We start from the raw sequence: 12,177 nt of genomic DNA on the forward strand, positions 1-12,177 counted from the left end.
GAAAACACGCATATGGATTTCAAGGAATGAATTGAATTAATTTACAATGAGCAATGAAGCTCAATAAATAACACAAATGTATTCACAGAAATAGAAACAGCAAGTTTCTTCTAAGAAACTGCTAATAAGATCACATACGATGTTATCCGAATGAGCATTAAACACTAAAATAGCATTTATTCTAATACCCTCCTTTAATGCTCAATCTATTTACAGCACCTATAGACCCTCTAAATTTTACAAACTTATCAGGACCAAGGGGCTTCGTGAAGATGTCTGTTGGTTTTTCCGTTGTGGGAACATACAGCGACTGAATGGATCCGTCTTCAACACGTTGTCGAATGTAGTGACAATGGGTTTCCACATGCTTTGTTAGTTCATGGAAGACCGGATTCTTGGCAAGTTTGAGCACTCCCTGATTATCACAGAACAAGGGAGTAGGACTTGCCTGGGAAACACGCATATCTGCAAGCATACGTCAAAGCCAAACTACCTCACAAGATGCCTTCACTACTCCCCGATACTTTGCTTTTGTCGAGGAAAGAGCCACTGCCTGTTGCTTCTGTCGAGGAGAGAGCCACTACCTGCTGCTTCTTACAAGTCCATGTGACAGCACCAGATCCCAGACTAAACCATAGTTTTAAAAACCGTTCCGGTCCAACCGGTTACCGGCCTAACCGGCCGTCGGGAGGCTCACCGGTCAGAACCGGTGAAAAAACCCGGTTAGAAGCCCCATGTGCCCGGAAAATTGACCTAACCGGTAAAAACCGGCCGGTTTAGGTCAAAACCGGCCGGTTTATTGCTAACGGCCGGTTTTGTCCTAAACCGGCCGGTTTATGGACAGCCCATTGAAACATGACAAAAAACGCAGTTGTTTAGTGGTTTAGTGGTTTAGGGGTTATGATTTTCATGACTTTATCAATAGGAATGATACATGTTCTAGATACTTCATCTCTCAAACCTTACTACAATTTTCTAAGTTCTTAAAATATCACTGCAATTCGGGAAAATTGAAATACCATTGTAATTCAGACCTTTGTAATCCACTGAAATCTTCAGACCTTCTTTAGTATCATTATAGTTTCGGACCTCTATTAACCAAGGAAGATTTGTACCTCTGCAATGTTATTAGGCCTACAATCTTCGGACTTCTATACGAAGTTACTGTGATTCTTGGGTTTCTGTAATACTCCGGACTTTGGATCTTTGTGATTCTTGGGTCTCTGAAATACACCAGACTTTGAACCTCTATGATTCTCGTGTCTCTGAAACACCTCAGACTTTGGACCTCTATGCAGACCTATTTTAATTTAGGGGCAGACTTTTTGTCTGTCATTTGGTTCTCTTCTTTTGTATAAGCTTCTTGCTAGTCTTGTTATACTTGATCTCCAAATGATCAAGCTACAGATGAAATAGTGATATTTCCAGCTACCAAGGATACAAACCATAGCTTTGATACCATGTTGGAAAATGGTTAGGGCAACATATTAAACCTAACATTTTCCTTAGATGAAATTTACTTGTGATATTAATATCTTCTTAGTGGTTTAGAGCCTCATTGCTTATGTATTTTGTCGATGATATGTATTGCACTCGGTGCCATTTTGATATATTCACCTTTACATGTATATAAATGAGCAATCTTTGCATATTTTGTCTCTATTGGCTTGGAATCATGCTTTTAAATCTTAAAAATAGTTTTTTTCATTAAAAAATAATTATTTAATGTATTTTTCTAAAACCGGTTCGTTTAGACCAAACCAGTCCCGGTTAGACCGGTTCCGGTCGGTAAACCGGTTCATTAGGTGGACCGGTCCGATCACCGGTTCCAGTTTTAAAAACACTGGACTAAACACATACACAACTGTAGATTTACGGTCATCAACCGAACCGACCCAATCGGAATCTGTGTAACCACTGAGTGTAGGATCAGAACTCTGAGTGTACAGAAGTCCATAATCAGGAGTGCCACGCACATAACGCAGCACACGCTTCGCTGCTATACAATGATCAACCTTAGGAGCTGACATGAAGCATGAAATGCAGCTCACTGCAAAACTGATGTTAGGTCTAGTGGCAGTAAGGTAGATGAGGTTGCCTACTAATTGCCTGAATAAAGTTTCATCCACAAGTGGTGAGGTTGACTGAGCTGAAAGTTTGAGCCCTGGTTCCATAGGAGTCGTGGCAGGTTTGCAATCCTGCATTCTGAACCTATCCACAAGATTTCTCGCATACTTGGACTGAGAGAGAAAGATGTTGTTCTCAGTCTGCCAGACTTCAACCCCCAAACAGTAATGAAGAAGTCCCAAATCTGTCATATCAAAAGCGCTGCACAAATCCTGTTTGATCCCATGGATCAAATGTCCTGAACTATCAAAAATGATAAGGTCATCCACATAGACAACCACAAACAGAATATCATTACCAGTATGCTTGATATACAGGTTTGCATCAGATGGACTTTGCTGAAAGCCATGATCTGTTAGGTACTTATCAATTTTCATGTACCAAGCCCGAGGAGCTTGTTTCAAATCATAGAGTGCTTTGACTAATCTACAGACTTTCTGTTCTTGATCAGCAACCTTGAATCCTGGAGGCTGCGTCATGTAGACTTCTTCCTGTAAGTCACCATTCAGAAAATCACTCTTTACATCCATCTGATAGACTTTCCAACTGAACTGAGTTGCTAAGGCAAGGACAAGCCCTATGGTACTCATCTTGGCTGTAGGAGCAAAGGTCTCCTCATAGTCTATGCCTTCCTTCTGTGAGAACCCTCGAGCAACAAGGCGAGCCTTATACTTGTCTAGGGTTTCGTCAGCTTTCTATTTCACTTTATACAGCCATTTGCAGCTAATGGGCTTCTTCCCTTTAGGAAGATCAGAAGGGGTCCAAGTGTGATTCTTCTGAAGACTCTGGAATTCAACTTTCATAGCCTGTTCCCACTCAGGTATGCCCTTAGCCTCTGAATAGCTTTGAGGTTCAAAAACACTGTGTAGGTTAGCCATAAGAGCAAAATTGATTGTAGGTTGTTGTTTGCTCTTATTTCTAGAAGTTCTACCTTCAAGGAGCTCATTATCTCGGAGATCACCAATAGTTTTAGCCCACCATTTAGGTCGGAGAGTAGAAGAACCAATATCAGGTATAAGTGGAGGAGGCTCAGGAACAACAGGAACAGCAAGAGGAGGCATCATCCCTCCCATCAGGTGGATCTAACAGAAGAAGAACACTGTGAGGCTTATCCTCAGAACACTTCTCAGAAGGAGGAGACTGAAAGAACCCTCTGTCTTCATCAAATACTACGTCCCGACTAAAGCTAAGACGACCAGTGTCTATATCTATCAGCTTATAGGCCTTGTGGTGATCATTGTACCCTGTCATCATGAGTTTTTGGCTTTTGGAATCCAACTTAGAGCTCTTAGAAGCTGGAATCCAAACATAGGCAACCGAGCCAAACATTTTGAGGTCACTGATCTTAGGCTTACGGCCACAACAAACCTCTTCTGGAGTCTTCCCCTTAACAGCGTGAGTAGGTGATCGGTTCAGAAGATAGACAAGAGTAAGCAATGCTTCAGCCCAAAATTTGTTCGGAACACTCTTGTGTGGTAACATGGAATGAGCCATTTCAACAACCGTACGGTTGCGAAGTTCGACAACATTGTTCTGCTGAGGAGTGTAGGGTGTAGTTAACTGTCATTTGATGCCATGGGTATCACAGAAGTTGGAGAAAGCAGAAGAACAAAACTCCCCCCCCCCCCCTGTTATCTGTCCTAAGAGTTATGATATTACAGCCAGACTCTTTTTCAACTAAGGACTTAAACTTCTGAAAGATACTAAATACATCAGATTTATGTTTTAGAAAGTACACCCACATCTTTCTACTGAAATCATCTACAATAAGCAAAAAATATTTGCAACCAGTAACTGAAGATGTATTCATAGGTCCACAAATATCAGCATGAATTAACTGGAGTACCTTAGATGCGCGCCAAGATTCTCCATCCTTGAATGAAGACCGATGTTGCTTGCCAGCTTGACAGGTGCCACACACTCCCAACTGTTGAGTCTGAATATCAAGTAACCCTAACACAAGTCCCTCCCGAGATAGCTGAGAGAGATACTGAATGTTTAGAAGCCCATATCTCTGATGCCACAGAGTGCTAATGGGAGAAACACGAGCTGTTAGAGCCACTTCTGGAGAATCACCAGTGTCAAGAAGCCTGTATAGGCCATGATCTTCTAGGCCAACAGCGACCGTAAGACGAGTGTCCCTGTCAATAATGGAGCACTTGTGTGCACTGAACACCACATCGAGCTAAGGAGAGTTCCTCATAATCTGGCTGACAGACAGCAAATTAATTTCCACACCAAGAACATAGTACACATTCAAGAAGATGAGTGTTTGCCCACCAGACTGGATCTGAATTGTACCTCTGCCAACCACTGTGTACTCTTCACCTCTGCCGAATACCACGGAATCACTGAAAGATGAAAAGTCAGTAAACCAGTCACGCCTGTGAGAGAAATGACGTGATGCACCAAAATCAATGTACCAGGCAGAAGACAGGGCACGATCTAAGGACCTCTTAGCCATAAATGCGTAAAAAGCAGATTCCTTCTGCTCAGAATGTTTTGCAACATTCGCTTGCTGATAAGACCCTCCCTGCCTCTTCTGTTCAAAAGCAATCCTCTGTCGACAATCTTTCTTCATGTGGCCGAACTTGTGACAGTAATTACACTACACATTTTTCTTCTTAGCGGGATCAGAAGGCTGAGAAGAACACTTCTGCTGAAAGGACTGAGAGGACTAATATTTGGCAGCAAAAGCATTTTCTGAGGAGGCCGATGAAGCACTACTACCAAACTGTTGTTTCCAATGATCCTGCTGCATGAGTTTGGTGCATAACTCCAGAAACTTCAGATCAACATTAGTGGAGGTAATGTTGAGTGTTTCTATGAAGTGATCATAAGGTTTTGGTAGACTTTTCAGAGTGATGACTACCATATCTTCTTCCTCCATGGTCTGACCAATGGCTTCGAGCTGATCTCAAATGTCTCTAATCTTGTTAAGGTGTTCCTGTAAAGACATATGTTCGTCCATCATGATGGAGGACAACTAATTCTTGAGAAAGAAAGCTCTGCTCTTGTCGGATGTCTCATGCAGTTCCTTCAAATGTTGCCAGATTTCGATAGTTGTCTTGCCGAAAGGAATCTGTGGTAATTGATCATCAGTCACAGAGAGTTTGAGAAGCATAACAGCCTCTCGATTTCGATCATCAAACTTATCTTGATCAGCACCAGTCTACCAGCACTAAGCTCTTTGCCCAAAACGAGCTGGTCAAGATGCCTATATTCAAAAATGGTCAACATTCTCTTTCTCGAGATGTTATAATTGGTGCCATTAAAGCGTTGATTGCCTTCCAACATCAGATTGGTTAGCAAGCCCATCTACACGTTTCCCAAGACATGGAAAACAACAAAGGATTCTGGCACAGATTTCAATGCAGATGCCGGCTAATCCGGACAAAATCTGACAGGTGCTCGAAACAAAATTTAAATCCGCTGACTCGAAAATCGAGGCACGTAAAACGATGCACCCAAAACATTCTAACGAATACCCAGTTGAGATATCACACAACCCACATCAAATCTGTAATCGGAAAAAGTTTTCAACAAATGAAAAAAGTAAAATACCTTGGTCGATAAAAACAAACCACGAAAAAAAATCACCGTGACTTTCATTTGTGACTTTCAAATGAAGGCGGAAGAACCATCCAATTAATTCCCAAAAGAACCATTGTGATGACAATATCACGGCAGCACATAGCTTCTCGTCGGCCTTATGTACACTCGTTCCCGATAAATCCTTGTAACATGCTGCAGCAGCACCCACGTCCTTAACTACGCGAACAACAATCCTTGTAACATGCTGCAGCAGCAGCACCCACATAGCAAATCACACCCTCAACAAAAACCCGCAGGCCGCTTCAATGAAATCGGTGCAGTGGCTCAATCAAGAAATCAAGGAGCTCTGATTCCCTTCCAATATGCGGCCTGACAACAAAAAACCTCTTCCTCGACAGTCCCGGCCTCCTTCACAGCAGTCCCGGCCTCCTCTATGTACATGGAGCAGTGATCCAATGTCGGCACTCTCGAAGATGAAACCCTCGGTCAAACCAGAGGGGCCTTCTGGCAGCTTCCAAAATTAATTGTAGGCCCGACAGCTTCCTCACGCGGTCAATCCCAGCGGAACTCGCAGGGGCAGAGGGAACTAGCCTTATTGAATCTCTTGCCTCGAAAAACTCTCCCCGCAGGAACACTACAAAGAAAATCCTAGATCGATTTGGATCTCAGATAAAATGTCGAAGACTGATCCAGCCAACAGATTACGTAAATCCTCAGCCCGAAGACAACGAAGAAAATGTCACTCGTAGCGAACAAAGAATTTCAGCACATTCTCCGTGTTCTCAACACCGATGTCGATGGACGTTAGAAGATAATGTTTGCATTGACATCCATTAAGGGTATCGATCATCGTTTCGCTAATCTCGTTTGAGGGAAAGCAGACATCGATATGAACAAGAGATCCGGAGAGCTTTCAGCAGCTGAGCTGGAAAACCTGATGGAGGAACCCTCCTGCTTAGCCTCTTCCAGAATAAAATTAGACCACGCACCAAACAACGCGCTGCCGTAGTCGAAGACATCCTAGATTCGAGAAACAGGTACCCTCGAAAAAAAATTGGGATGATGTTTCCAGAAACGCACAGGAACAGTGGATTCTCTGCTGCTATAATAATGTATCGATCCAGTAGAGAGCAATTTCGAAATGAAGCACGAAATTTTTCAAACAATGAAAAATTATTTCGAAAAAAAATACCCAAGCTCTGATACCATAAAATAGTGCGAAAACACGCATATGGATTTCAAGGAATGAATTGAATTAATTTCCAATGAGCAATGAAGCTCAATAAATAATACAAATGTATTTTCAAAAATAGAAACAGCAAGTTTCTACTAAGAAATAGAAACAGCTAGTTTCTTCTAAGAAACTGCTGATAAGATAACATACGATCTTATCCGAATGAGTATTAAACACTAAAATAGCATTTATTCTAATAAGATTTAGGTCGATTTGCTATCAAAAATATGAGTCATTCAAGCAAAACGCAGTCAACTAAGTCACCTCTGCCAAAGCTTTGTCAAAGCTTTGTCTCAGCAAACTTGGTTTAACTATATTTATTGGGCTATAAAATTGAAAATTACTCAACAAGTTCAACTAGAAATGGTTAAACTTGTCAAAACATGGACAAACTCCACTAGAAATGATTATACTCTGGCAAACTTGGCATATTCAAACAAAGTCAGCATAGAACCCACTATACAAGTCAACCATGGAAATAATGCAAATGTGTTCAACATCTCATTCAATCTTTTCGCTTTTAGTTTTTTCTACCATTTTAGTCAGCACACTTGGACAAACTTGGCATACTTCATCAAGACTCGTTATACAATTCAACCAAGGAAATAATACAAATATAAGTGACTTTTCACTCAATTTTCTCACTGTTTTCTACAATTTTCTTCTAGACTGTCTAGACTATCTGAGAGTTTGATCGCTCTTTTCAATCTTCCCTAGTAGATTTGAAAACTTTGGAAGAGTGGCAATATTTCTATAACACATTTTCTATTAGCATAATGTCACCTAATTTGCCATCGTAATGTACTTTGTTGAGGAGCACCTAATGGCCAGTCTTATGTTTAGACACTACTAGTGGTCGGCCTATAGCCACGTGAGTGTTAGTGGGGGTCCTAAAGGTCCCACACTCAGGGTTGGGGCCCACATCTGAAAGTGTTCTAACTATTATGTATATGAGGTCATTTTGCAAATCTAGACGGATGAAGACCAGCACATTTCATCAAGTTGGAGCTTCAAAGACATATTCAAATACAACTTTGCTTGAGACAGAGGTTGGTTCCTAAGGAGTTCAAGTACAATATTGATTCAATGATGTTATGCTTGTTCAATAACAGATTTTGCATAGATTTTCATTGATTCGAGAGTTGCTATTTGTAGCAGTTCTTCTACCTTTTAGGAGACATAGTTTGAAGGTCCACGTGGAAGTACTAATTATATTAAGAAAGCTCACAAGCTCAAGACTCTAATGAGCCTTTTCCAAATTACATGCATGATACTTGCTATGACAACTCCAGCTCAAAGACTCACATGTCACTCGTGATGGTATATTTGAGATCCTTGCGAACTCATGATTCCGATGAGCTACTTTCGGAGACATGCAAGACAAGCTTATTTTTAGAAGAGATTGCCTATCAATCCTTGCAAACTCATGATTCCAATGAGCTACTTTCGGAGACATGCAAGACAAGCTTATTTTTAGAAGAGATTGCCTATCAAATCAGGTCACATATTCAAACTCCTCGCTGAAAATTGAGTCCAGTGGGGGTGGTTTCATAGAAATGTGAGATATTTCTTTTTTTATCAAGTTTTGCATTTCGATTCTGATGGTGTAATCAAGAATCCTCACTAAAAATTGAGTTCGGCGAGAACAATCTTGTGGACATGTAGACAATTTTATATTTTTAGCAGTGGTCATGGAGGCGTGACCCACGGCAACCTATAGTGATGACACATGGCAACATTTGGCTACAACACAAAACATTGTGAGATTGACACATGGCAATACCTAGATGCATGCATGAGCCAAAGTGAGATAGCAAGTTATCTGAGTTGAACTAGGCATGTTGGTAAGTCAAATGGATCAATTGACAGATTCACTCTATTGGGACACATGCATGGGTCTAGGCGTGACTTGGCATCTTTTTTAGTTAACTAAGTCACATGCAAGCATGGAGAGTCTATGAGGTTTTCTCTCGAGTTAATTGAACGTATGCATTTGTTTTCTCCATATCTCTCTCTCTCTCTCTCTCTCTCTCTCTCAGTTGGACTAAATCTACTCCATCTAGCACCCGACAATCCAATGACCTAGCAAATTAAAGATCTAAGGAATGAATGCATAACTAGGTTTTTAACTTAAATCGGTGGAAACAAACATAACAATAACAAAAGAACACAGATTATGCCCAATCAAATCAATTCACCATTAAATTGATTTAGAACCTACTTGAGCTCACATCTGTGAGAAATGGCCCAGCAAAGGAAATACATGTACAACATTAGATCTATCTATTTGATCAAGCCCTCCTTGGTTGATGTAGATCTCCTTGTTGCATGCTTCCTCGATCCCAACACACTAGAGTATTCCACCCCTTAATGAGATGCCTCTTTCAATCTTGTGTTGTATGGTGCATCTTCTCATTCTCCTTATCCTTGCTTTTATAAATCTTCGTTGAGCTAAAAACCCTAACCCTAATCTCCAAAGTGATTGACAACAGAGATTAGATCTCACCTCACTTGAGATCGAGAGCTAAGATTAAAACATAATGAATAAAGTAATTTACTTTACTTTTTCTATTGTTTCTTTACCTCAACAAGCCAACATAATAATTGTGTTTTTCCTAAGTTAGATTTAGGCTAAGTTACAAATGCAACTTGCTCACACTAGATCAAGGGTCTAAGGACACTTTGGGTGACTTTTGCATGCTTAAACACTTAGGCATGTGCAGAAGTACATGTTCTAGCCCTCCTAGCGAGGGATGTACCTCCGCCACTTGGAACTGATTTCGATCTTTGAACTGCATCTGCTTCCTTTGGTTGCTCACTCTAAATTGGAAAGCCTTCTCTGCCACTTGATTTGGAAACATCTATGATGTCCTGCTCCTCTTGGCTTGGTTCATGGAAGCCTCCTGCTCTTGAACATCATGTAAGGTCATCTCATACCAAGAAACCTTCTTGACAAATTTGGAGGAACCTATGGAGAGCTCTTCCTCACCTGAACCTGAAGGTCGACTCCCTCTGAGATGCTCATTGTTCGGAGCTTCCTTCTCCTTGTCTTTCGTCATAATTATGCTTCATGCCATCAATCAAATAGGTTGGTCCTTTAGCTTATACAAGTTTCTCTTTCTAAATCGAATGACATGTGCCTCATCAGAGCTAGATCCCCTGGGACTAATTAGTACATTCCCATCATGAAATGCTACATATAACCCCTTCTTCTCCATCATAGAGACTGAGAGTAGATTCCACCTCAACAATTATTTTATACCCAGAAATTAGTTACTGGATAAAATCTAAAAAATTGCTAGAAAATAAATTCCCTCGTATTTTAACTTTCAAAAATTAAATTTGCAACAGAAATAAAAATAGGGAAATCAATCACACAACACCAAAAAGTTCTGCCTAAAACAATCCTCCTTCTCTTTAGCTTTCTCAAGAAAATTAGGGCCTAGACCAAAAAAGAATACACAGAAAATTGATAGTTGCTTGGAACATGGAAACCAAACTCAAGGAATTCAACCCAACCGAAAAGTTCTGCCCAAAACAATCTTCCTTCTCTTTAGCTTACTCAGGAAAATTAGGGCCTAGACCAACAAAGAATACACAGAAAACGGATAGTTGCTTGGAACATGGAAACCAGCCTCAAGGAATTCAACCCAACTAGAAATCAGCCCTCTTAGAAGATTTCAACCCTTGGAGGATTCGCCTCCCTCACCAGCGAATTAGCCCCTCCTTCACCTCTCATTCAGCATCTATGCACTTGAGAAAAATCTGCCTCTAGATATTGTTGGAGAATGCAATAGGGCAACTATTAATTCAATTTCTCCTTAACCTTAATATTTGCTTGTGAACTTTACTTATCTTTTTCTGTTTCTTTATTAGATCTTTCTCATCAAACAATTATCAAGAGAAAAATAGTATAGACAATGGACTCAAAATATAGGCTCCAAGTTGGGGAAAAACCCCTCCAAGGGGAAAACCTAGAAAATCTCCTCTTCTTATAGAATCTACTTCAAATGAGAAAACCAAAACCCTAGATCAAGTCCTCCTCCAAGCAACAAGTCAATCCTCCAAAGAGACCCTTCCAAGTAGTAAAAAATCCTCTCAATTCAACTAGAGTCAACCTAGCTTGATTCTGCTTCAAATTCAAATTTCGGGTTTGCATTTTTAAGACTTCGAACCTGCACTAGCTTCAGAATTTTGGCTTGCAATTTTTTACCTCTTGCAAGAGATCTGAAACACTAATCCTTTCGCATGTGTGACTTGAAAATACCAAAATCTCATCTTTTTCTCCTTTGCTATGGTTTTTCTCCTTAACTCTTGTCCTTCACTCTCTTTTTCTTCTTGTTTCTATTGAAAATCGAACTTGTTGATTGGTCTCTCAAATGAGGTTGAGCTCCTCTTATTTATATCCTTCTTATGACTCATGAGGTCGAATACCCCTCTCTAGGCCGACTTGTGCTAGGAGGAGGCTTGAAGGACTTTTCTAGACTCATAATCAATGTCATTTACATGTTACAACTTGCCCAATGGGGTCTTATACAAATAATAAGGATTTTCTTGACTCAAGAAAAATATTATTTTGACATGAAAAACCCTAGAAGCATGAAGAACATGTTTGACCTAGATGACCATAAAAATGGAGCATGAAACCCATGCTCAAAATAATATTTTTCTTTCTTATTTTTCTTGTAACATAAAATATACATAATGACATGAGTACAATGACAATTATGAAGACCGAATCTAGTTACATTTTCCAACAGATATTTTGGCCTTCCTCCATACTCAGACCTCCTCTTTAGCAATTTGGCCTCTCTCCTAGGCTCACACTCCTTTTTCTTGTTGCAATCCTTTTCCCTTTTCTTCAGAGTCATGGAGTCTCTTGCTCCTTGGGAAAATCAATCTCTCAACAATAGTAATGTAATGTGTCTTCATCCTCTGCCATAGGTTCACCTTATAATTTCTCAATGGATCAAATCCCTAACATTTGAAGTGATAAACAGCTAAGATTAAATCCCAGTCTTCTTATATCAACGGTGGAGATTAGATCTAAGTCAGTTAAATAATTTAATATTTATCCTTAAACAAACATTATCCCAAACTCTACATTAATTAAATAATTAATCTAGGTACGTTTCCTCAGTAAAAACTTGGAAGGAGATCATATTAGTTGCTCCTTTAGAACAACCACCTAAAGAAAACTTCTTCTCATGCATGCTAGACACAAAGCCTATGCAAAAGACCCTTCGAAGCTAGAAAATCAA

The 12,177-nt window shown here is 40.2% G+C and overlaps 1 protein-coding gene across 1 annotated transcript in view; it reads right to left on the bottom strand.

Moving 5' to 3' along the window:
• Positions 1 to 12,177, bottom strand: part of PGSIP6 (plant glycogenin-like starch initiation protein 6) — a 92,453-nt gene that overhangs the window by 43,430 nt on the left and 36,846 nt on the right. The window lies entirely within an intron of this gene.

The sequence above is a fragment of the Pinus tabuliformis genome, chromosome 7 (genome assembly GCF_031772625.1).
Source record: "Pinus tabuliformis cultivar Carrire ecotype Pingquan chromosome 7, CPIR1, whole genome shotgun sequence".
NCBI classification, from domain to species: Eukaryota; Viridiplantae; Streptophyta; class Pinopsida; order Pinales; family Pinaceae; genus Pinus; species Pinus tabuliformis.